Source organism: Tupaia chinensis, unplaced genomic scaffold, assembly GCF_000334495.1.
Source record: "Tupaia chinensis unplaced genomic scaffold, TupChi_1.0 Scaffold000686_1, whole genome shotgun sequence".
Lineage (NCBI taxonomy): Eukaryota > Metazoa > Chordata > Mammalia > Scandentia > Tupaiidae > Tupaia > Tupaia belangeri.
Genome location: NW_006160209.1, coordinates 81,902 through 109,836, shown reverse-complemented (window position 1 = coordinate 109,836; position 27,935 = coordinate 81,902). Strand labels below are relative to the sequence as shown.

Here is a 27,935-nt window from a genome sequence, read left to right as displayed (position 1 = left end):
ATGGCTATGTCACTGGACTCCCATGTAGTCAACTGCAGTTCGAGTCCCAGACCCGACGGCTTAAAACTCACACTGGGCGCAAGATCCCGAGAGGAGAATGAAGAAGAGATTGTGGTGTGGTCATCCCCCCTGGTGGATGATTTATCGCTTTCTGTCTCTCTGTCTTTCTGGCGAGTGCACACGTCCTATAGCAAAAACCTCTTAATTTGGGAGAGGAGATCTCTGATTACTTTCGTGAGAAAGAATCAAGATGATAAAAGAAAAATAGGATACCATGAAAAATATAAAAGAAAACTTCCTGAAATTAAAAAAAAAGTTACTGAAATTAAAACCCAATAATATGTTTAGAAAAAGTCATGAAAATCTTTCAGGAAGTGAAAAAGAGAGGAGGATAAAAAGAGGAACTCTATTAAGCTGTTCATTTTGAAATGTTCACTTTTATGTTATGTATATTTCACTTTACATTATTCTTTAAAAAGGAGAAATAATTGGCTAATACAACTTAAAAATCAAGGTTACTTAAGGCCAGATGGTGGCGTATCAGTAAAACACAATGCTTTGTGAGGCTGACACAGATGGGAATGGTCTGGGATCCCTTATGGAGACCTCCCAAGTATGCCCGGCATGCCCATGCCTATGATCCAGGGCTGGATAAAGCGAGGAATGAATCCTGGCATCAAGATCCTGCCCAGGAGTGCTATATTTCTCCATGTGTCTCTTGTATGTGTGCCTGTACATTCACAGAAGAAATAAACTCTTTTTAAGAAATAAACTTTATTTTAAAATTAAAAGTTTATTTCTGTTAGGAAACAGCAGAAATGTCATGCTTAGAATACCTTGGATTTATGAACTCTGAATGAATGAATGTAGATGAATGGAGGGAAAATGGTAAAAATGCCTAACTTCTTGCCTTCCTGCTGGAAAACAACAGGAGGCCGATTAGCTTGAATGTGTGCTCTTAGAGAAAACGGCAAAAAATTGCAGGATTCTTACTTTCCTGCTCAAACATGGCAGAAGGTCATTAGATGGGTATGTGATCTGATTAATATGTTCTCCAAATTCCAAGGTGTGCTGTCTAGCCTCTGACATCATACCCTCCTTGTCCATACTAAAATCACCCTGTCCCAGGAATTATCCTTATCGTTCTAATCCTAATCCTCTAAGAAGCAACTTTCTCTAAAATTAACTTCCCTTTCCTCTTTTGTCCCAATTAATATGGAAGAACTTAGCAGGAGCATTCCTGGTATGGCCTCTCCCTCTCCTCTCAACTCACATCTCTATATCTCCAGTAGTATGTCTGTAAGCACTTCAGGCGACTGTTAACAGAAGAGTCACATATTTCAAGACATATTTTGAAAAATCTAAAGCTAAATCTCTCAAAAATTTGGCATGAATGGATCCTGGGGTAACAGATTATTTTGAAAAACTGAGAATCTGGGACCAGCAGTTAGTGTAATGGCTATGTCGCTGGACTCCCACGTAGTCAACCACGGTTCGAGTCCCAGTCTTGGTGGCTTAAACTCATGCCGGGCACGTGTGCGTGCATGCCCAAGATCCCGAGAGGAGAATGGAGGAGAAGGGACTGCGGTGTGACCATCCACCCTGGGGGGTGATTTCTTGCTTTCTATCTCTCAGTCTCTCTCTGTCTGACAAGCGCACGCACCCTATAGCAAAAACCTCCCCAAAAAAAGAAAAATTGAGAATCTAAATAAAAGAATAATATGAAACTACTGTTTCCAAGATATACACTCACAAGAAACAACATTATAAATTCTTGAACATGCTTTTAAAATCAAAATTTTAGAGCCAGCTGGTTGTGTGGTAGTTAAGGTGGCTGGATTACACATGGCTGACTGCGTGGTTAGGGTCCCAGACCCTAATACACACAGTCATGTGTGCATGCATACCCAAAATCCTGAAAGAATGGAGAAGGGGTTGAGGCATGGCCATTCCCCCTCGGGGATTGTTTCTTACTTTCTCTCTCGCTACTTCTTTCTGGTGAGAACAAATCTATCTTCTTGAGGTCAGGTATAAAATTTTCTACTTGTGGTGTCACATCAGTGCTGAAAAAACTCTGGATTTTGGAGCATTTGATATTTTGGATTTTCAGATTAGGGATGATCAACCTGTATTAACAATGGTCAATTCCAAATATTTGAGATACTGTTTGTTATATTAACCTCCATGCAATCCAGAGGGTCCTATATTCATCTAATAAAGGCTCTGAAAAGCAAAAACAATGTAGAAGAGACTGGTAAAGAAAATCATATAAGGATCTCTCAAAGCTGAAATAGAAAATAAGTAATGATACTTAACCCAGCAAGAGGGGCCGGGAGGTAGCATAGTGGTTAAGGTACTGGACTCCCAAGTAGTTGACCACAGTTTGAATCCTGGACCCAGCAGCTTGCGATTCACACAGGGCACATATGCATGCATGCCTAAAATTCCAACAGGAGAATGGAGAAAAAAGGATTGCAACATTGTTATTCCCTCGAGGGGTGATTTCTGGCTTTCTATCTCTCTGTCTCTCTCTGTCCCTACAGCGAGCACACATGCCCTATAACAAAAATGCTCTCATGATTGTGAAAGAAAATTATTTTCCCTTATAATTCTATATCTATCTAAAATATCACTCAGGTGTGAAGACAAAATACTTTCTGACATGGAATGAGTCAGAAATTTACTTTTATTAACCTGTATATAGAAAATTAAATCACATAAGCATATGGTCTAAAAAAGAAATGAAATAAATTAAGACCAAATGGGTCAAACCCAAGAGAGTGGGAAATTAAAATTCTGGGACCAGCAATTGGCATAATGGCTATGTCGCTGGACTCTCATGTAGCTGACTGCAGTTCGAGTCCCAGATCCAGCAGCTTAAATTCATGCCGGGCGCGTGTGCGTGCGTGCCCAAGATCCCAAGAGGAGAATGGAAGAGAAGGGATTGCGGCGTAGTCATGCCCCCTGGGGGGTGATTTCTCGCTTTCTATCTCTATGTATCTCTCTGTCCTTCTGGCAAGTGCACACTCCCTATAGCAAAAGCCTCTCCAAAAAAAAGAATAAAAAAAAAAAGAGGCTATCACACAAGTTTAAATGTAAAGGAATAGGAAACAGTGTGTAGATTATGATGGTGATTATCAGAATGGATAAAAGATGAGGTTGAAGTGGGGATGATGATGACAATGCTAGTAATTATGGCAATGATAACAGGAAATAGTCATTGTACCATTAAATGCCAGACATTGGTCTAAGCATTCAATAAGTATTATCTTATTTAATCTTCACAATAACCCTTTGAAAAAGTACTACTTTACTATCACTTTATATATAAGAAAATTTAAGCCAGTGACCTGCTCAAAGTAATACAAAGAGAAATGGCAAATTTGGTTTTAAAAAAAAAGTAACTAAAGGAATTCCTGAACACTGTTTTCTTACTCTGTCTTAACAATATAGCTCTTGATATACTGACCCTTAATCATACCTCTTCATACAATAAGGCATGAGCTAGCTAAAGGCAGAAAATAGGATAAAAATGTTCAAATTCATAACTATATTTATGTCAGATACAAAAATATATATATACAGTATTGCAAAATTCTTTGTAAAAGGTATGAGACAACATATAATAGTTATCTAAAGTCACTTATAAATACATCAACATTTCTTAGGAAACAGTAAAGAATAAAGATTTATTTGAGCTATATTTTGTTGCAAATACACATATGAAATATTTATTTTTCATTCATTTATTTAAATATATTATATTTACTATATTTGATCTTGATATATTTAATGTAAACATATATTTAATTTTAATAAATATATATTAAATATAATAATTGTTTAATTTGCAAAAATGTGCCAATTGAAAGAGTCCCTTACAAAGTTTCATTTTTTACTAATTAGAAAAGCCTAGTGCCTGGAAACCTAAATGTTTCTGCATTTTTCCAATCATTTATAAAAATATTAAACAAAGGACCAGCAGTTGGGACAATGGCTATGTCACTAGACTCCCATGTAGTCGACCGCAGTACAAAAAGAAAAAACGAGTATACTTGAAGGTAGGTTTAAAAAAAAAAAGTAGTCACTAACTATAAAAAGAAAATGTGAAAAATTAACAAAATCAAAAATCTAGGGACCAGCCATTAGCGTAATGGCTATGTTGCTGGACTCCCATGTAGTCGACCGCGGTTTGAGTCCCGGACCCGGTGGCTTAAACTCCCACCGGGCACGTGTGAGTGCATGCCCAAGATCCCAAGAGGAGACTGGAGGAGAAGGGATTGCAGTGTGGCCATCCCCCCTGGGGGGTGATTTCTCACTTTCTATCTCTCTGTCTCTCTCTGTCTGGCAAGCGCACGCACCCTATAGCAAAAACCTCTCCAAAAAAAAAAAAAAAATCTAAAATCTAAAATAAAAAACTAGTAATTATTATTAGAATCACAGAAAGAAACAGAAAAAAAAATGGGGCATAAAAAACATAGAAATGATAAGACTCAGGGACAAAAGGCTAAAACACAACAGTCTGCAAGATAATCCCACACAGAAAGATTCTCAGTGCAAGTCCAGAAACCTTCATGAGTAACCAGGCATGTGCTTGCCCATAATACTGGACTGGCTGAGGATGGAGGTGGGTTACAGGATTGGGACTCTGTTGGGAGTGCTATCTCTTTCTTTTTCTCTGTATCATTCTTGCTTGCTCAGGTGGTATGGTGGTTAAGGCTCTGGATACTCCCACATGGCCAACCACAGTTCAAGTCCTGGACCTGGTGGCTTACCTTCTCATTTTTCCTCTCTCTCTCTCTCTCTCTGGTCAAATTAAAATAAATGAATGAATAAATAAAATTAAATAAATAATCCTTTAAAAATAAAAAAAAAAAATGAAAAAGCCTTTTTTTTTTTTTTTTATGTTTTTCCCTACTTTTATTTTTAAGTACCAGAGGTCATATTTATTCATGAGAAAGAGAGAGAGAGAGAGAAAGTGAGAAATCGCCCTCTAGGGGGGATAGCCACACCACAATCCTTTCTCCATTCTCCTGCCAGGATTTTGGGCATGTACGCACACATGCTCAGTATGATTTTCAAGCCACCAGGTCCAGGACTTGAACCACAGTTGGCCATGTGGGAGTCTGGCAATGTAACCACTAAACCATCTGCTGGCCCCCAAAAAAGTCTTAAAATATAACAATAAGGCCTGCATCATTTTTAAAATTAATGAAAGATGCAAAAAAACTCAATGAATGCCATAGTAACTAAATAAAGGAGTAGTTACAGTGAGGCACATTATAATCAAACTACTAAAGAAAAAAATAAAGAACAAATCTTAGTAACAGTGAAAGAATAAAGACACTTTACATAGTAATGGAAAAAAAAACATAAGAATTCCCATTAACTTCTCATCAAAAACAATTTATTACTGTAGAAAATAAAACTACATCTGCAAGGTATTGAAAGGAAAAAACAGACAGCCTATAAATCTATAACCAGAGTAACTATCCTTCAAAAAAAGAAATAGTCTTAGATAAAAAGCTGGCAGAATTCACCTCTAACAGACACACAATACAAAAAATGCTAAGAAGTCCTAAGCAAGTTCATATAAGATGAAACCACAGACATGAAGGATAGAATTAAAAGCATCTAACATGGAGAATATAGGCAAATATAGGAAAAAAAGATTTCCTATATTTAAAACAGTCAGGTGAAAACTGTTAAGCAAATGGGAGAAAAGCTCCTAAGGCATTTCAGAGATCATCAAGGTTGCCCAGCCTATCCCATGTCCATAGAGCTGGGAGAGCAGAATGGTTTCAGGAAACTGGCTCTGGTAAAACTCATTGCCCTAAGCTACCTTCAAACTCTCTGCTATTCATATCTGGTAAAGCATTCCTCAGCCCCCAGTAGAGTTCCACCTGACATTACAGCTGCTACTCCACACCCTGCTCCAGAACATATAAGCAATAGATTCTGATGGCATATCCACATGGAAGTAATTCTGCAGGTTCTCTGAATTCAAGGGCAGGCTCACAGAATTCAGAGCAGTAGAAATACAGTGACCTCCACCTGGATTTGAAATAATGTCTCAAACAACCAGGAAGCCTAGGTAGAGACTTGTCACAGGAATGGAGGAACCACAAATGGTCTCCACTAGGACAAAGTCAAGTGAAAATATGGGATCAGAGCTACCACACAGAGTTCCCACCAGGAAAAAGCCAGTGGAGTCACAGCAGTGGGACTATCTCAAGACTACAGAGCTAATAGCATGAAACACCAGACCAGGGGAACTGCAGCCACGAGACATCAAACTGAGATGGCTGGAGTGTAGACTGATCCTAACAAAGCCATGGGACCAGGGATGCCTGATGCCTTGGGTGCCCAACACCTGCACAAATGCATCCAGGATATAGCACATGGAGGGAAAGATTATTCTGAAGTTTCAAGACTGAATGTCTGCCCTCTTGGGTTGCAGACCTGCAAGGAGTCTATTACTCCTTTCTCTTATGGAATAGGAATTTTTACTCTATGTCTATTCCACTATTGTATTTTGGGAGAATGATTTCACAGGCTCATGGGATGAACAAGTTTGCCTTGAGTCTCAGATAAGACTTTGAACTTCGGGCTTTTTTGTTTGTTTTTGTTTAGGAGAGGTTTTCACTATAGGGCACGTGCGCTCACCAGACAGACAGAGAGAGACAGAGAGACAGAAAGCGAGGAATCACCCCCCAGGGGGGATGGCCATGCCACAATCCCTTCTCCTCTCGGGATCTTGGGCATGCACGCACATGTGCCCGGCATGAGTTTTAAGCCACCAGGTCCAGGACGCGAAACATGGTCGACTGCGTGGGAGTCCAGCGACATAGCCATTACGCTAACTGCTGGTCCCTGAACTTCGGGCTTTTGAGTGTTGCTGGAATGAGTCAAAACTTTTGGAATGATTTTATATGTGAGAAGTACATGGACTTTGGGGGCAAGGGGTCGGAGACAGAATGCTATAGTTTGCATGTCACCCCAAAATTCATGAGTTGTGACAGTATTAAAGGGGTAAAACTGGGACCAGCAATAGCTATAATGGCTATGTCACTGGACTCCCATGTAGTCGAACATGGTTCAAGTCCCAGACCCAGTGGCTTAAACTCATGCCAGGTGTGTGTGCTTGCGTACCCAAGATCCTGAGAGGAGAATGGAGAAGGGATTGTGGCATGGCCATCCCCCCTGGGGGGTGATTCCTCGCTTTCTGTCTCTCTGTCTTTCTGGCAGTGCACATGCCCTATAGCAAACACCTCTCAATAAAAAGAAAAAGTTAAAAAAAAAAAAGGGTGGGGGGAGGGTGTAAAACTGTAATCACACTACCGTGCTGCAATGTGGGGCCTTCGGGAAGTGATTAGGATTAAGTTTATTAGGATGGTTCTCTTGTGACTGACTTCTGATGGTCTTACAAGGGGAAGAAATGAGACAGAGATACTTAGACACAGACACACTATTTTGCTCTTGCCCTCTATAAGATTCTCACCAGATGTGACCCCTAGACCTTGGACCAAACAGGGACCTGAATGTATATCTATTATTATAAATCACCCAGTTATAGGTATTTTCTGTAATTAACATAATGGAGTAAAACAGATGGTTACACATGTGTATATAACTATCAAAACCTATTGTACTAAACACTTAGCTATGCATTTTAATGTATGTTATAAATTATGCCACAATAGGAAAAAGGACAATTAGTTTCTTTTTTGTTTGTTTTGTTTTGTTTTAGAGAGAGATTTTTGCTATAGGGCACATGCACTTGCCAGAGAGACAGAAAGTGAGAAATCACCTTCCAGGACAGATAGCCATACCACAAACCCTTCTTCTCCATTCTCCTCTTGGGATCTGGGGCACACACACCAGAATGAGTTTTAAGCAGCCTGGTCTCGAACTGGGACTCAAACTGTGGTTCACTATAGGGGAGTCCAGCAATGTAACCATTATGCTACCAACTGGTCCCAAGGACAATTAGTTTATTTATTCAGTAAGCATTTATTGAGTCTCTACTCTGTAACAAACATACTAGTCTTGGGCATTAAAAGATGAATAGAGCACAGTGGTTGACCACAAATAAGTTCAGTCTCATTGAAGTCTGGTTCACGATTATAGCACAATGAGTTAGAGATTGAAAGGTAAAGGAATTCAGAAGAACCCTTAATTCCCATCAAAGAAGAATTCTAATAACGGGTAATTGTTATAACTTTAAATACAAGGCAAGAACTAATTACAGGGAGAAAAGCATTCCAAACAGAAAGAACAGATAAGAAATGGCACCAGGACACAATATACCACATACATTAAGAGGCCCACAAGCGGCACCAGCAGATGGTGTAATAGTTACATCACTGAACTCCCACATGGTAGACCGTGGTTCAAGTCCAGACCTGGCAGGTTGAAACTCATGCTGGCACATGTACATGCATGCCTAAAATCCCGAGAGGAGAATGGAAAAGAAGAGATTTTGATATGACCATCCTCGGGGGGAGGGGGGTGATTTTTCACTGTCTCTCTTCTGTCTCTGTATCTCTGGCAAGTATATGCACCCTACACCAAAAATCTCTCAATAAATAAATAAATAAAATAAATCCATAAGCAAGTAGAAGTTTCTTAGAGTGTAAGCTACAAGAGCGGCAGCAGCAAGAAAGGAGAGCAGAGAGAAACAAGAGGCTCTGCATACTTTTGTAAAGAAGATGGATTTCATCATGTAGGTGACAAGAGATGTAAATGTCAGATTATCTTTGTAAATAACTCATTCTAATACCTATGGGACAAAGATTTGAAAGAGAAAAAAAGAGCAATCAAGAGGCTGCTAATGTACTATTTTGAATGAAGGCCTGAAGTAGAAAACATTTAGAAGGTAAAACTGGCAGAACTGATTCTTAGTTTAAATCTTAGAGAATGGTAAGAGTTGAAAATGATCAGCCAGCCATGAGTAGTGCAGTAGTTAAGTGCTGTGCATAGGGAGACAGATTCCACATGAATGAGGAAGATTCAAATCCCAGTCATGGTAACTTGAGAAACACTCCATGCACATGCATGTGCATGTCCCAAATCCTGAGGATGGAGAAATGCTCGAAAAAGATTGCCCCATGACCATGCCCTCTTAGGGGAGTGTTTCTCTCCCCCCAGCCCTCAGCCAGTGCATACAATCTCTAGCAATTAAAATAAAGAAAATTAAGGGGCCATTAGTTGGAGTGGTGGTTAAAATGCTGGACTCCTACATGGTGACCAAGGTTCAAGTCCCAGATGTGGCATCTTGAAAATCACGCCAGTTACATGTGTGTATGTGCCCAAAATCCTGAAAGGAGAATGTGTGCATGGCTAATCCTGAAGGCACTGCTGCAAGGCCAAGCCCCCTGGGGTAGAGGTGATTTCTCACTTTTCCTGAGTGTCTCTCCCTCTCTCTCTAGTAAGCACATATGCCCTATGACAAAAACCTTTAAAAATTTAAAATTAAAAAATTACTTATATGTGACTGCTGAGATGAGTATACCATCTTTAGACAGAGGGTAAGGAGAAGGAAGAATTCAGAAGACAAGGGAAGAGAAGTTGGAGACATGGGAATTTGAAGTGCCCCAGTGATATGAAGCTCAAATTGTCAGCAAGTATTTCCTAAACGGGGCTATATTTAGAAGCAGGGTTAGGAATCATTAACATATAGACAGATTTAAGATTTATCAGCATATAGAAGTTAGTTTAAGTCATGAAAGCTAAGAGACTTATCAGTTAATATAAGAAAAATGAAAAAGTAGATCAGAGATGGAACTTTAGTATTATCAATAAAGAAGGTAGTAAATGCAGGAAAGTGTGAAATAAAAATATCATTAAAAGGCAGCAAATGAGGAGATCAAACGGTGCACAGGAATAAAAGGCAACACCCTGAAAGGCTGTTAGTGTGCTGTTGCCTTGCTACAACAAATACCTGAGACTGGGTGATTTTAAAAAAAAAAAGACATTCATTTAATGATTCTGATGACTGGGAATTCCAAAGACATAGGGTTGACATCAGGCCAACCTACAAGGCCAACAGAAGCAGAAGGAGTGGTAGGCATTTGCACAGAGATGGCAGCAAGCAACTCTCTTTTTAACAACACACTATTATAAGACCGAACTCCTCGTAAGAGGTAGAACTCACTCAGTTCTCTCTTGAGACAGTATTAACTTATTCATGATCCAGTCACCAGAATCTCATCACCACCCACCAAGACCAAATTCCAAAACATGAACCATGAGGGGACAAACCATTAGCCACACAAACCATAACCCTGGCCCACATGGGAAGGTTGTGGGTTCACAACCAGAGACCTCCTTGAGTAGGCTAAGCACACATATGCCAATGATCTGGGGCTGGATGAAGCTGGGGGGAGATTGAGGCATCAACACTCTGTTGAAGCTGCTGTATCTCTATCTCTCTTATGGAAGAAATAAACTTATTTTAAAAAATAAATAAGATAGCAAATAGCTTATCAGGAAAGGATTAAGAGAATAAGAATTTAAAAGAAGACAAAGAATAGTAACTTTCAAGAATAAATTATTTCAGAGTTGACAAATATTACCCCGTGTGGCAAAGAGGTCAGGAAGGACAGGCCTGAAAGTTATCTCACAATTGGAAGATCATGAGTACTTTAGCAAAAGCATTTCAGTAGTGGGAAGAACAAGCTAGACTATAGCAGACAGCAGAAGAAATAGGTATAAGTAAGATGGTAAAATGTGACAAAGAGACTAATGCAAAGGAATGTACATAAGAACACATATGAACATGGTCATACATGTACTCATTAAAACAGCAATTTTCAAACCAAAGAAAAATGTTTACCAGCAAAAGCATTCACAAAATATTTCCTAGAAAAAAAAATTTTTGAAGAAAAAAAATAAAACTTGCTTAATAAAAAATTTACTTGTTAAATGATGTTTTTAAAAATTCAACTTCATCTGTATACTGGTTTAAAAATAGCCAAAAATAAAAATAGAATTAGATAGTTGATCATAACAGGTCAATCATGCGAAAGGTAACAGCAAATATTTGTATCTTCAGTGATCACTGCTTTTTTGTAAATATGTTCTTAGAACTTTCCTGGTTTTAAAAAATATATATCCTGGGTCCAGCAGGTAGCAAGGTGGTTAAGGGTGCTGAATTCCCACATGGCAGACCCTGTTTCAAGTCCTGGACCTAGTGGCTTGCTTTCTCATTTTCCCTCTCTCTCTCTCTCTCACTCTGTCCCTCTCTGGTCAAATTTAAATAAATAAATAGAGTTAAATAATTCTAGGAAAAAAATACATATATATATATATATATATATATATATATACACACACACACACACACACATACATATCTCCATCCCTGCTACTCCTTATAAATCTAGGCCCAAGGACTAAGAGTACTTATCATCTTTTTTAAAAAAAGAATTGTTTTATTTAACTTTACTTATTTACTTATTCCTTCGTTTATTTCAATTCGTTTACTTCAATTTGACCAAAGAGAGAGAGAGAGAGAGAGAGAGAGAGAGAAAGCAAGCTGCCAGGTCTGGGACTCAAACTGCAGTTGGTCACCTAGGAGTCAAGGAAATCATAAAGTTTGTCATTTTGCTATGATTTGATTGTATAGTGAAGAGTCAAGCCATAGCACATGGCTTCCAGCTCCACAGTCTAGTACAATACGAACTGTGCCATAAAGGCTGGGCCTACCACATTAAGTCTTAAATCATTATTTCATTTTTTCAATTTTAAGCTCAATTTTTGAGGCATTTAACAAAGCTATTAATTCTCAAGCAAAAGATATTAAGAAACGCCCAGCACTAATAGAATAAACAGCATCATTACAACAGCATCGTTACACTTTGGATCCCAATAGTTCATAATTTGTAATTTGGTCATAATGGGCAGTGATAACATGTCTCCCAGAAATTGATGTGTAAGAACCTGTTTGTATCAAAAAAGGTTAAATAAAGGTCTGGCAAGTGGTGTGGTAGTTAAGATACTGGACTCCCACATGGCCGACCATGGTTCAAGTCCTGGACCTGGTGGTTTGCTTTCTCACTTTCCCTTTCTCTGTCTCTCTCTCTGTTCACATTTTTAAAATAATAACAAATAAAATAAAACAATTCTTAAAAAAAAAAAAAAAAAGGGTTAAATGAAAACTTGCTCCAATTAAGGGTTTGGCAAAAGGTGGGGCTTTTGAGAGGATACTAGTTATTGGGTGGTCAGGGAAGGGCCCCAAACACTGAGTTCTAATAAGTTTGAATTGAAAAGAAAGGAGATAGGAGGAGGTCACAAGGATATATGCCACATTCCACTCGGCTCAATGTCCTGCCCTCTGATACTTTATGATGCCTTTGGATTTTTCAGCCACCAGAGTTGTGAGTCAATACAGTTCTATTTCTTTATAAATCATCCAGTCTCAAGTATTTCTACTGGCAACATGATAACAAATTAAGACAGTATTAGCTGATTTTATTTTTAAATGGAGGTTGGGAAAGCCAGGTCAAGGACAGAGAGAGCCAACCAGAGTTCATTTTTTCTTCAAATTTCCTTAAGGAAACAAATGTGTTGATGAAGTTAATCTCTAAACAATGTTTTTATTTTTTTTTCCCCCAGAGAAAAATTTTTGCTATAGGTCACATGCAGTTGCTGGAGAGAAAGAGAGAAACAGAGAGCAAGAAATCACCCCTCCCCCAAGGAGGGATGGCCATGTTGCAATCCCTTTTCCTCCATCTCCTCTCAGGATTTTGGGCACGCACACACACACACACACTCAGCATAAGTTTCAAGCCACCAGGCCCAGGACTCAAACAACTACATGGTCAGCCATGAAGGAGTCCAACTACATAACCATAATGCCATCTGGTAGTCCTTAAATAATGTTTTTCTTTAAACTGTTTCTGTTTGAGTCCTGAGCTCTTAATCCATCCTTAAAATAAAAGTCAAAGTGATCTTGAAAACTCAGCAAATTTGATCTTCTCATGGCCCTGGCTATAATGCTTAATGGATCTCTGGACAAGGGTAGTTCCCAGGGGAATCTATCAAGTCATCCATACAAAATGTGGCCATTTGAGCAAAGAAAACAAATTTTTGCATACATCTCTAAACTTGACTTGTAAAATTAGTCATGATTTTTATGGAAAAAAAAACTAATGCATTCTTCAAATTTTTCATATTTTTTTAAGTGTGTGGATGAACTATAAAGATTACATTGCTCTGCTTAAGTTACCAAAAATTCAGACTGATTTTCTCAATAATACTTGCCTATTATTGTTTATATATGTTAAAATAACATGTGATTGTTACCACTATGTTAATGATAGCCCCAATACACCAAAGTGGTTAGATGAAGTATAAAAGTTCTGATGAAATAGTAATGAAATTTCTAAACTCACAAAGTAAAAAATAGAAATTGTATTCTCCCCTATGAATAAGAAACTCGACACTATGGAAGAAATAATTCTACAATTTTGAGGGCACACATCAAAAAAGGAAAAATATGAATAAGAGTATGGCAGTGAATATTGAGAAATGATTTTATTAGACCCTTTGTGCCTAGTCCCTGAATACTGCTACAAAACTTCATGAAATTAAGAAATGTTTGTCAAATTAAGACAAGTTATTTTTATCTTAAATTTAATTTCTAATCTAAAATAACCAGCCAGCCAATGACAAATCAGGTTAATTAAAATATAACTGACTACTAATATATTTTGTTATTTAAAAACAAACTATTTTCCTTGAGATTGATATGTTTTAACAGGTTTTTCAACTCAAATCCATTCTTTTTCCTTTAAGCAGTTCTGACTTGAAAGTGAAAAACTGCCTGTGGACTAGGTTTTCTACAGAATCCAAAAGCTGTCCAGGTGTGATAGAAACGCTCAGTTGAAACCAATGAAGGATTTCTATCTGCCCCAAGACATAATGGAAAAGTTCTATTAAAATCAGTAGACCATTTCAAAAACACCTGACAACTCTGTATTTGATAAAAAGCCCCCATTGCAATTACTGGCACATTCCTATCAAATAGTCAGGATTTCCTAATCTGTGGAGCAGCCCCATTCATACTAGACTTTACAAATAAGGATAAAAACAAGGATTGTGATAGTTTGGGCTTTTTTTCTTTTTTTTTTTTCTTTCTTTTTTTTTTTTTTTTGGACAAATGCTGGAACAAACAGCATGTACTACTTGTCCCAACCTCATTTTTGCTAAGTAATGATGGATCAACACCTTCCTTTCACCAATTACTTAAGGTAGAGATCAGCAACCTTTTTCTGAAAAGGGTCAGATAGAAAATAGTGTGGGATTTGTGGGCCCTACAATTTCTGTCAAAACTAATCAACTCTGCCCCTACTGTAACAAAGAAGCAACTACAGTCAGTAGGTGCATGAGTAGTCCTAGAGGTGTTCTGATAAAACTTTATACATAAAAACAGGCAGCTGGACAAATCTGACTGACCCACTAACCACAGTCTGACAACTCCTTACTTAGGGTAAAACTATATAATATGCCTTAAAAAAAAAAAATGAGTCTTGGTCTGGCTGCAGTGGCATGTACAGGTTCCCCCCCACTAAGCAGACTGAGGCCACATTGGAAGCACAGTTCAATTCCCAGCCCACTCTAATAAAGCTGGGCACAGCAGAGCATGCCTATCATCCCAGTCATCAGGTGACTGGCAGAAGGACTGCGAGCTCCTGGCCAGCCTTAGAAAAATACTGAGACTGTCTAAAGAAAGAGCTGAGCTTGGTGGCACACATATGTGGTCTCAACTAGCTACTTGGGAGGCTGAGGCAGGAGGATCACAACACAGAGGCACCCTGTCTTAAACACCACACACACACACACACACACAAACTAGACTCAAAAATGTTGCTCTCTCTCAAAAGTATACTGTTAATTTTCATGTATATCAGATACTTCAGCCAAAAAAAAAGAGAAAAAAATGCAGGAGATGGGGATGCTGCAGGAAGATAGTAGGCAAATAACAAGAGCAGGTTGAATATGCCAAAAACATTCAGTCAAACATTAGTCTATTTTTCTACTTTAAAAGTATATGTCTTAAAAACATATCAATCTATAATCGTACATCTTTTTACATAAACCTTTTGCTTAAAGCATTCATTAAAGCATTATAAACAACCATAAACATTTCATTTACACATTAATGCTATTGTGATAAGGTAGAACATATTAAAAGATCACTAACAATCTAACTCAATTTTATTGTCCATGAAAACATGTCAAGACAGGAATAATTCAAACCATGTCATGGAGGTAGTCAGTATGCTAATGACACACATAAATTTCACAACACCAACCCTAAACTAATTTTAATCCTCAATTCAAAGTATAAGAAAGTTAGTGACAAAATAAAGGGAAGTCAATGTCCCATAACAAATATGAAAACATGATTATTCCTTGATATACCATATAGGTATCCGCAATATGACTAAACCAATAAGGCTTCCAATCTCCTTTTATAAGCAACTATAATGCACATTACTTATTATTATGGAATGCCAAATAATGTAGAGAAATGGGCTTTGCAAGCTAAAAAGCCCTTTACAAACATAAGACTGCCACTGAAAATAATGTATTTTTTTAAGTAGAAGAATATAAAGTAAATTAAATCAAAAAGTATGAAGGGGCCAAAAAACAAAGACCTCATTTATCCATACCAATTCACTCATGTGTACCATAATTTCAACAGTATCACTCAGTGAAAAATTCAAAACATGTCCCAGTAGAACAGAACTATTCTAAGAGTGGTCCACAAATCCATGCCAATCCACAAACTTTGATACTCCTGCATGATGGGATAGGTGCAGATACTGAGGTAAGCATTACAAACTGTGAGAAAAATCTAGCATTGCCACGTGGTTTTATAGTTTACAGGAGGGTTCATCCATGAGGAACTAGCAGATGGTTTGAAAATAACTGAATGCTATGATACAAGTGTGTCCTCCAGAAATCGACCTTTTGAAATTTGATGACTACTGTATGGTGTTGAGAGGGTGGAGACTTAATCTGATTATGGTATTGACAGATGGGGCCTTTGGGAGATGCCTGGGATAGAACAAGGTCATCAGGACAGGGCCTCCAGGACTAACTCTGGGTGTCTTGTAAGAAAAGTATAAGAACACATGTGCTCTGTTTTTGCCCTTTCTCACTATGAGATGCCCTGCACCCTCAGAACTCTGCAGTCATCACCAGAAAGAAAGCCTTCGCCAGGTGCAGCCCCCTGACCTTGGACTTCTAAAACCACAAGCTAGATAAGTCTCTTCTTTATAAACTGCCCTGTGTGGTATTCAGTCCTTTATCAACAGAGACTGGACTGAAACACTGAGCTACTATGGTTATCAGAATCCTTTCAGGTAGAACTACAACTAAAGTTCTTAGAAACCCAGTATATGATATATGCCACCTTCCCCATCAGAGAACCGACACTAGGGCTTTCTGCTGTTTTGCCCTTTGCAGCTACTGAAATCCAGGGTGGCAGCTATTCTGCTGAGACCATGAGGACAATGATAATAACCTAGAGTAGTGCTCCTCAAATGTCAAGGTGCAAAAGAATTACGGTGGGAATACTGTTACAGTCTAGACACTGATTTAGTAGGACTCTGGTGAAGACTGAAAGTCTACATGTCTTTTTTTTTTTACTTATATATGTATTTATTACTATTATTATTATTAAATTTGACCAGACAGAAAGTGAGAAAACGTCAACAGATGGGAGAGTGTCGAGCTGTATTGTGAAGTCCTTGGTTCTTTGGGTCCAAATCACTAAAATTAGAGATCTGTCCCTAGGCACAAAATGAAACCACAACCACAAATGAATTAAGTAGAAAAGAAGATTCAATAGGAAGAAAAGAAGTACACCCAAAAGGCTCTTGGGCATGCAGATTGCCAGGTGGCAACTGCCTTTGGTACTGGTTAACTGTCATTTTTATTAGTAGAGGTGATCATGAATATTTATTGGTGGGAGGTCTGTCATACTACCTATGTCCTTTGAATTTGAATCTGTGCTTTTCCCCTGTGCTTGAGCACTTTTCTTATAGGTAAAAAAAAAAGGGGGGGGGGAGTTGATTACCTAATTGTGCATACCCAGTGTGAGCCAGGTTGTTTAATTAGACTGCCTAATTAGTTTATCACCCTAGTGGAAATTAGGGTGTTGACCAAAAAGCTTACTTGGAGTTAGGGTGTTGACCACAATGCTTGCTTGGATCTTTTTGATCCTTTCGCTTTTCTCTTAGGGCTACCCACTCATGACTAACTAACTGCCTACCACAAAACCAAGCCAACAAGTCTAGGATTCTAACCATAGTCAGCCATGTGGGAGTCCAACACCTTAACCACCACACTATCTGCAGGTACTGAGAGTCTACATTTCTAACAAGCTAACTGATGCTGCCAATGCTGCTTGTCTGTGTACCACACATGGAGTAGCAAGGAGTCAGGAGACAACAAAGCAGTAAGGCAGTAGGAACTCAGGTCCTTAAGTGACAGTACAAAGCAGAACTGCCACTCCTCTAGTTGTTCTGTGAGAGGGGAGAAGAGAGCTACCTTCTTTAGGTATCGATATAGCCACCATGTATATAGAAATGTATATGAAACTGCTGTTTTGTATTGATTTTTAATTATAAAATAGCTAAATAATATATGTGTATAAAGACTTTCAATGAATGTATAATAATAAACAAGAAGGGACAGTAGGTGGTGTGGAGGCTAAGGCACTGGATCACACATGGCCAGCTTCTCAGTACAAGTCCCAGATCCAGCAGCTTGAAAATCATGCCAGTGCATGTGCATGCATGCCCAAAATCCCAAGAGGAGGTGGAAGTAAAGGGAATGCAACAAGGCTATTTTCCTGGGAGGTAATTTCTCACTTTCTCTCTCTCTGTTGCTGGCAAGCACAGATGCCCTGTAGCCAAAACTAAAAAATAAACAAACAAGGAAAAATATAGTAAAAATAGAGCAAAAAATGATGGTAAAAAAGAAGTCCAAAAATGGATGAGCAGCAATCAAAATAAGGAAAAGGGACATTTTGATCTTGTGTAACTTTGAAATGTGGCAACAAACTTCCAAATGTAATAAAGAAAATTCTGCAGAGGCCTGAGTACTAACTCTAAATTAAGAAAAGAAATAAATTAGCCCAATCCTATAGAAACCTCATTATTACTCAATGTAGAGTGGAATGGACTCGGAAAATCAGCAGGCAGTCTGGAGAAAGGTCACAGAAACCTCTAAGAGCAGCAGCCCCTGCTATCGACTTGGGTTCTCAGCACAGGGAGAAAGTGACTAGCACCTGACATTCTGAGTTCAGTGAACTGAGCAAGGCTTCCGAGAAAAAGCCTATTGCACACGGTTCATGTCCTAATCAGTGTCATATACATGGTCCCTTTGGGGGTTCATCATTGAATGTAAGCCAAAGAGCTTTACAATGTCCTCAAGAAAAGAAGAAGAAAAAAAAAAAAGCAACATCATTGGACTAGACCCCTTATGCCAGTCTACTAAATTGCAATGTGTCTCGATACCTACTACTTCACTTTCATTAAAAGCTCTTGCAGGAAGGACAAGCAGATGGCATAATGGTTACATCACTGGACTCCCACACAGTCAACTGGGGTTCGAGTCCAGACACGATGGCTTAAAACTCACGCTGAGTGCGTGTGTGTGCATGCCCAAAATCCCAAGAGAAGAACAGAGGAGAAGGGATTGCTGCATGGCTATCCCCCCTAGGGGGATGATTTTTCACTTTCAAGTCTCTGAATCTCTCTCCAGTGAATGTACATGCCCTATACCAAAAATCTTACTAAGAAAAAAAAAGTTCTTGCATGGATTACAATCTCCTTATCCTACCTTCTTTCTAACCAAGGAGCCCAAGCTATAAGCAATGGTGAAATATCAAAAAGAAAAGCTAAGAATTTGTAGCATATCTCATACAATATCAATGTGTGAAGAAATAATTAGGCCCTAGAAGAAAGTATGCTAACTGAATAACCTTCAGAAAATAGTTTCTATTAACATCAATCTAAGGGATTTCAAAGATCCTAAAGAGATAGATTACTTTCTTAGGCAAAGAAATCTTACCAGTACATTTCAAAATTAACTTCCAAATGAATACAAAAACAAACTTTTAAGTATGAGCATTATTCTCATTTCCATTAGTTATATCATATAACAGCTGAATTGTATTGACAAGGGAGAAAATAACCATAAATAGAGGAAACTTTCTGTATCAGGTTATTTCTTGCAGTACTGTAGAGATCACATTTTTTCATAAAACATTTTTTTAAACTTTACACTATTCATTTGAATTATAACAGTTTTCTACTCCAAAAAAGTGTGAAGGGGCCAACTGGTGATGTGGTCATTAAGGTAGCTCAATCCCACATGGCTGATGGCATGGTTCAAGTCCCAAACCCAGCTACTGGAAAAACATGCAGAGTGTATGTGCATGCATGCCCAAAATCCTGAAAGAAGGAAGAAATGGAGGTAAAGAGAGTATGGTGTGACCATCCCACATCGGGGGTACTTTCTCACTTGCTCTCTTTCTCTCTGGCAAGTGCACACACCCTCTAGCAAAATATTTTGTTAATTTATTTTTTCTTAGCAACTTAAATTAATATCCCTGAGAGATTGCCTTCTGAAAAGCTGCAGTTCAAATTTATTTGCATTTTACATTTAACATACTTTGGGAGGAGAAGAAAATACCTTAAGATATCTAAATTTATCAATATAAAAAATGTTTTAGAAACTATCATAAGTCTCTAATATGAGCATGAATACTGACCTAGTCAAATATTCGTACCAAAAAACTCTGAAAAGCTCTTCCCTGGGACCAGCAGTTGGCGTAATGGCTATGTTGCTGGACTCTCATGTAGTCGACCACAGTTCGTGTCCTGGACCCAGTGGCTTAAAAACTCACGCCGGGTGCATATGCATGCGTGCCCAAGATCCCGAAAGGAGAATGGAGGAGAAGGGACTGCGGCAGGGCCATTCCCCCTGGTGGGTGATTTCTCCCTTTCTATCTCTCTGTCTCTCTCTGTCTGTCTGGTGAGTGCACGCACCCTATAGCAAAAACCTCTCCCAAAAAAAAAAAAAAAGAGAGAGAGAGAGAAAGCTTTTCCCACGATCTGGCAGCTCCTTAAAGGCTCATTCTTCTCTCATATGGCCAACCACAGTTCGAATCCTGAACCTGGCGGCTTGCTTTCTCCCTTTCTCTCTCTCTCTCTCTCTGGTCAAATTAAAAAATAATAATAAATACAAATAATTCTTTTTTAAAAAAAAAGCTCATTCTTTTCTAAAAAGGTTGAAATCACTCATTATTTGAACCTAGCCTCTTACTCAAAGCTTAGTTCTCAGATCAATGCTGTCCAACAGCAATGTAACACAAGCCACATATGTACCTTTAAATTTTCTAATAGTCACATTTTAAAAAGTAAAGAGAAACAGGTGAAATAAATTTAATATATTAACACAATATATTTAAAATATTATTTCGATATACAATCAACATAAAAATTACAGTGATCTTAGGCCAGTCAGTGGTGCAGAAGTTAAGGTGGCTGGATCCCACATGATCAAGTGTGCAGTTCGAGTCCCGAACACTATAGCCTGAGAAACCTGATGGATATGTGTGCCTAAAATCCCAAAAAGAAAAGGTGGAAAAGGGATTATAGTATGACTATGCCCCATGTGGGGGGTGAGAAAGCACGGCTCTCTCCTGTCTTTCTCTGGTAAGCACAGGCACCTTATAACAAAACTTTTCTTAAAAAGACGTAAAAAGCTCTGTCCTAAATGTATCTTAATCACTGCTCTGCAGCTTGACCATCGCCATATATCTCTGCCCAGCACGGTTTTCTTCAGTGTAATACTACAAGACTTTACTATGTCATCACTAGCTCATTCCTCCCATCTTCTGAATAAACTGCTACTGCCTCCAGAATAAACAAAACTTAATATGGCCTGTAAGGTCCAAGCTACATAACTTACCCCTGAGTATCTGCCAGCCCACCTCACTGGACTGCCCCTCTGTCTTATCCCTAACCACCCTGGTCCTTTGGACCTTTGTATTAGCCATGCCCTCTACCATCCTAAGACCTCGGCAAATAATGCGTTCTCCTGACTAATCTAGTTAATTCCCACTTATCCTCCAGATCCAGAGAAACATTCTCTGACCACCATCAAAAGGCCAAATTTCTCTTTTAAAAGCACATCAGGAAAAATGTCCCTTCTCCTCTTTAGTATATTTTACAGATGCAACATGTTGGAACACATAATTAATGGCTTTCTCCTAAAAGACGTCTTGATTGTACTTTAAAAAGTGCCTGCTACACAATGTTCAGTAATCATTTGTTGAATAGTACATTGATGACTCTACCTCATTTTGTAACAAGCATCAGACACAATATTTAGAGAAATCATATACAACAAACCTCACTTATATAACATTAGTATTGAAAGCTTTCTGAATTTCTAAAGTATGGGTTAATTGCTCTCAGATGTAATTCAGCACCCTGCATGTAAAATACTGTGTGTAACATGTTTAAATTCTACATGTCATGTGTTTCATGCTATCTCAGCAACAAACACTGTATCCTTTCTTTTTCTTTTTCTTTTTTTTTGGAGAGGCTTTTTCTAGGGGGCATGTGTGCTTGCCAAAAAGACAGAGAGAGACAGAAAGCGAGAAATCACCCCCCAGGGGGGATGGCCATGCCGCAATCCCTTCTCTTCCATTCTCCTCTCGGGATCTTGGGCATGCACTCACACATGCCCGGCCTAAGTTTTAAGCCACCAGGTCCGGGACTCATACCACAGTCAACTGCGTGGGAGTCCAGTGACATAGCCATTACACTAACTGCTTCCCCCCCCCCACAAACACTGTATCTTGTATATAAGAGGCATAAATATTTATTAAGTATATTTAAGTACACACATTACTATATAGGATTACTTGTCCCTGTTTAATGACCTATTATTGAAAGACATTATGCCACCAATAGCACCACACTGAGATGAGGCTAATTGCAGTATTTGCCTTTACTTTACATGCTGTAAAGCTACAATACATAAAGGAAATGCACGTGCATGCACACATGCAAAACGCAAATACATTCACGCTCATCTAGAAGTGTGAAACCTATAAGGTTCATAGTGCTAAAGTATGCGTAGGCTCTCTGTCCAGCCCTGATCCATGAGGCAGCTCATTCCTCTTTTTCTCCATCACCAGTGCGTTTCTGCTTTCAGCACTTTGATTTGATACCTTCTAAACACTTCACATTATTACCATATATTTCTTGCTCCCTCATTTCTGCTTTTGTTTTTCTATGACGTAGTATGTGTTTCTTAAAATTTTTACATTGCTGGGAGTATGGCTTGCTTCCACCAAAAATTTCATGAGGGTGAAGTGTTCTTCATCTACTCTCAGATCCTAGACCTTTCAAAAAGGAAGAATTTTCAGATTGATGGGCCTTAACTATAACATAGTCGAAATGCCAATATTCATCTTTTGTCAAAAGGAGAAAACATAACCTACGAAAAAGTTGATATAGCTATATTTTTATGGTTCTTGAAATGTTACTATGCAATTTTTAGTTGATTTAGCAAACGCTGCTGTGTGAAAGGAAAAATTTATTTTCAATCTGCTGAGGTAGCAAGTTTCTTTTTATACCTCCTTTATGCTTGAGGAAGTGAAGTCTACAGGCATTTGAAACTAGATTTATAGGTTAGTCACCAAAAAATCACTGCAAACAGCACCTTGAAACTTGAACGCATGCACAGTTAAACAGAATATCCAGTCATTTTTAGTTTACAGTATCAGTAGACGAAACAAAGCAATATGAAACATATTTTCAGACAGAAGGTCAACAAGGCTTATTACCTTCGAACACCTTAACTTCACAAACGATATAAACCAAAGAGCTAGTTTCAAATGCTCATTAAAGAAATAGGAAATGTCTCAAAATAGAAGATTGCCTCTAATAAGGTTTCCTGAAAACTGAATAGGAAGCAGTTAGTGTCTTTTAGCAACTAAAAAGTGTTCTAATGGTTCTGATCCTTTTCAAAAGAATGTACCAAGAGTACTTATACAAAAACAATAATAAAATGTATTTTATAACTCTACGTAACAAAAATATCCTGCACTTAATATACTTTATTATAAAAATTACCAATATAAAAAAATTACTTTATAAATATGACTATTTCTTCTTTGTTAAAGCTTCTATTTAATTTATAAGTTTTTGCTGTAGGGCACATGTGCTTTCTGTAGAGAGCCAGAGACAGACACAGACAGAGGAAAAGTGAAAAATTACCCCCTGGGGGAATGGCCATGACATAATACCCTCTACTCCATTTTCCTCTCATGATTTTGGGCACACACGCAATGCGCCAAGCATGGTCAAGCCACTGAATCCGGGACTCAAACCATGGTTAGCCATATGGAAGTCCAGCACCTTAACCACTACTCCACCTGCTGGCCCCTAAATATGCCTGTTTCTAATAGTCATGCTGTAATAATATGAGCGTGCAGTAATAACAGGAGCAAAACTTTTGATATTCTTTTCATAAACTCTTATTGAATGACTAGAACCAACAGTATCTCCTAGGAAGGTCTAGTGATATTAATGCTACTGCTAAGACTGCACTGATGCTGCTGCAAAATGTGATTTCTCATCTGAAGCTGAAACCATTCACCTGGGGAATAAGTATGTCTCAAAAAACTGAAACCAAATGGACCAGAAAGGCATAGGAGTGAGCTGCAGAACTGGATTCTGACTGTCCTGGTCTTGATCTCTACTGTGTTTGGGAAGACCCTCTGAGTGGCGGGATGTGAAAAGAGGCCCTCCATCTGCAGATAGGTCAAAAGCTAGAAACTAAAAACTGCAGCAAAATCTCTGAAGTTGTTCCATCTCTTTAGAGTAGGTATTTCAAGGCAACTGGTAAACTAGGGTAGGCCCTTCAAGACAAAAGAGCAACTGCTTTATAATCCTTATCGGCACTACACTTACTTTCTCTAGTTAGTCCATGGCTGTTCTCACCCAGTACTACATTCTGATAAAGATTTTTATATGCTGCAGCCTTTCTTCATTGTTCAAAGGTGAAACAAAGGGAAGGGAGTTAGATATGCACTTGTGCCCCAGGAAGTCAGAATAGTGGTAGCACCAGTCAGTAATAGCTAACTCCAAAGGAGAAGGTGAGATTCGGGGTGGACAAAGTAAGGAGATCTTGGTACCCATTCTCACTACCCTAATCCCCTCTGCCTCTACTCTATGCACAAGAATAAATAAATAAATAAATAAATAAATACAACAACTAAAAAAAAAAACCCTGAGGCACTCTGTAGTTAAATCTTGGATGTCAAAAACGAGTTTTCTAAGAAAATATGTTCTTTCAAAATAAAATGGAAACTCTATTACTATTTCTAGTGCTATCTTTGAAAGCCTTTAACTCCAAACTGCTGAATAAAAGCAAAGATACATAACATAGCACCTTACTTTCTTCAGATAGTCTTAGACTTCCAAAAGCAGAGAATTAACCAGACATGATCTAATGTAAGGAAATGGCTTTGCTGACTTTTTTTAAAGCATGTGAAATTGTTTATTTCCCCTTTTTTTTTTCATGAATAGTAGAGACAGAGAAAAACTCTCAACAGGGTCTCATGCCTTGATGCCTTCACCTAGTCCGCCTCCTCCCAGTCTTCCACCTTCCCCATGAGCCAGAATCACCAGCATGACTGCCAGGCAAATACAGGTCAACCAGGAACTGAACCTGTGCTCCTCGACATGGATCCAGCTCCAAGTGGGCTACACGTGACCACTGCACCACCTAAGCAGCCCAATCATCCCTCCAAATAAAGCCCTTATATTCTAGACATTTTGGCTTTATTCTTGATTCTGCCACTTTGTGTTGTGTGTGTGTGTGTGTGTGTATGTGTTGTGCATGTTTGGTTGGCTTTTTAGTTTTGTTATCAGGCATGCATGCTCACCAGAGAGAAACAGATGGGAGGGAGGATGAGGAATCCCACACAGGGGGAATGGCTAAGCCATAATCCCTCTTCCCTCTTGCTCAACTCCTCTCAAGCACACACACCCTGCATGTTTCTCAAACCACCAGATTTAGGACTCAAACCACACAGACTGCCATGTGGGATCCAGCCACCTTCACTACCACACCACCGATTGGCCCAGTGCTGCTACTCTGAACTATGCAAATTATTAATAGGTCCTGTGCTTCGGTTTCCTCACATGCACACCAAGGAAGGTAAGCTGTACAACACTAAATCCATGGAAAATACCTTTTCGGACACACAAACTGTTTAGGTCCCTTTGACATGTTCTGTTTAAAAGAAGAAGAAAGAAAATAAAATTCAAAAATGTTGATGTCCCTGATCACTATTACTAGATAGATACAATTCTCACCAAAGAAAAATGGGTCTCCCAAAAAAACACAAATAAAAGCAAAGAGTAATACTGTCCTGTTATCTAAACAAATTTATAGTCAAATCTTTTCTTAGTGAAGTTATTCTATGCATATAATTAAGCATTACAAAGAATCAAGATATAATAGAATGCATTATTTAACTATAAATACAATACTGTACAAGACCCTGAAACTTTCAAGTTCAAATCACTAAAACCTAATGTTTTGTGTTCTACTGGCCATTAGGAAAAATATATACTTTAAAGACTGCTAGGAAGACTACTATTTAATTATATTTTAAAATATTCATGTTTGGGGGGGTTCTAATAAACATTACAGACATAAGGAAAAAAGTACTCAAAAAATAACACAGATTTGAGTAATAGATTGATTGGACTACATGAACCTTCTGTACTCCCTGAATATTACATTTTCAGAATCATAAGTCTTCAGCCCTTAAAATATTTCCCTAACCTACTATTTTAGGTGAAGTTAATAGAACAGATTACATAATAGTTTCGAGGCTTTAGCAAAAAAAAAGAAAAAGTTTATCAATGACAATAACAGAGAACTCCAAGAAGAAGAGGAAAGTTAGGGTGTCAGAACTAAAATGAGTTGGTCAAAAACTACCTTGTGGTGGAAAATATTCCTGCCAGAGCTCTTCTTGCATAAATCTTTGAGATTCTATATTTTAATGTATGAAGTCTCTAATTAAAGATCTAGTACAAGCCACCTCACGTCACATTGGGAACATGCTTAATCTGTTCAAGATCTATTAGGAATTATAAGTAACTCACAAATACATTAGGAGTCACATGAACTTCACCTTCTCCTAGAGAGACTGTCTTGGCAGCGCACAAAGTACTATTGCCTAAAGTCACTGACACAAAAGTAACATACACTGATAGAAGAAAGAAACATATGACAGATAACTTGCAAGATAAAGTAGCACATGCTACAATATACCAAAGCTAGGTATTTTTAACAATGTAACAAAGTAGGGAGGGACTCTAAGCTTTTGTAGTAGAGGCCTGGAGAATTCTGATTGGCAGGGGTCAACTATCAGATACTGAGAACCTACAAAGCGCTTCTGGGCACTACAGATACCCAGAAAAATAAGATCCTGTTCCCTGTCCTAGGTAAGTTTTAGAGTACAAAGGAGACAAACTCTGCAGGTTTGGGGGACCCAAATAATGATATACCTTTCTAGAGGAGGCAGAATCAAGTTGTAGAGTATTAAAAGATCAACTATGCCAATAAAACCACATTAACTGTTTTAAAGAACTAAGGGTCAATCTAATGAGGAATGGGGAAAAACTCAAACTGGAAGTGTGATGCAAGATTACTCAAGACAGCCTTAAGAGATGAAGAATCTAAGAGTTTAGCTAAAGGAACAAAAAAAAGAATACGGTGAGTTTTTTAACTACAATTTGTTATGCCAATTGTGTTCTGCGGGTGTCAAAAACTGTAGGAACAATAATGTATGAAGGTTGTCAAAAGCACCAGGCCTGAAAGCGCTGCGCTCACATTCGACTCACCTCCTAGCTATGTCACTTTGGAAAAGCTACTCAACAGCTCTTTGCCACGGTTTTCTCATGTGTAAAGTGAGGTGGACAATGACAGTGTCTCTAAAGCCGGGAGCAGCTTCTCACAAACACCGACGTGACTATATTCACGCCACTGGCCAACACTTATACACAAAATCAAATCCACATCGCGTAGCCGCTGGTAGCCTCCAAAGTTTCCAGGCTACCTACCTTTCTGGTCTTAATCTTAAATGAACTTCCCCTACTTCCAGGAACCACATGGATCAATGTGGGTTCTGAAAAACAGTGGGCACTGTCCTCACGGTGCTTCTCCTTCAGCAGCCCCTGTCCAAAGCCCTTCCTCACCACCTGTCAAAGCCCGCTTCTCTAGGAGCCCAGCTCCCTCCAACCCCATAGCACACGTGCCTGCTCCTCTGCACGGTTCACTACTGCCCGTTTTCATGTGTGCACTTTTAATGCCTCCCTCTCTCGCCTCCCTCACACTAATTTTGGAGAGCTGAGACAAACCTTTTCCATCCTCGTTCCTACCCCTCATCCCAGACGGTGCCCAGGCAAGCTTGGGAAACGAGTTACTGAATTAGACTGGATATTTACAACCGTCATGGCCGCAGTTCCAGAAACTGCTTAATTTTGCAGATTCTTTTATTGCTCTCAGCCCCTAAAACCTTGACATGAAACGTCTTTTTAAATCAGAATATCGCCGTCCTTTCCAAGAAAAGTTCCACGGCGCACCCCCACGCGTCGACAATGCGGTCATTCTTCGCTTCAGAAGTTGCGTGTGCGCGGAGGGCAGCCTCGCTCGGGTGCGAACGCGACTTGGAAAGGAGAACCAGGCGGCGGCTGCTCGGGTCTCCCCTCAACTTCCTGCGGGCCGCCGGGGCCCGCGCTCGTCCGTGTCCGCCGCGCTCCGTTCTCCAGCCCTCGCCTCCCCTCGTCCCGCCGCCGCGACACCCCCGCAGCCCC

The 27,935-nt window shown here is 38.9% G+C and overlaps 1 protein-coding gene across 2 annotated transcripts in view; it reads right to left on the bottom strand.

Moving 5' to 3' along the window:
- The window catches only part of TDRD3 (tudor domain containing 3), a 154,123-nt gene that overhangs the window by 125,684 nt on the left and 504 nt on the right, over positions 1 to 27,935 (bottom strand). The window contains exon 1 of one of the 2 annotated variants that reach the window (XM_027776609.1): positions 27,480 to 27,586. The exons of the other annotated variant lie outside the window; for it this stretch is intronic. The gene's annotated coding sequence lies outside the window, so the exon portion shown is untranslated. Of the gene's footprint in view, positions 1 to 27,479; positions 27,587 to 27,935 lie in introns of those variants that run through there. 2 annotated transcript variants of the gene reach the window in all.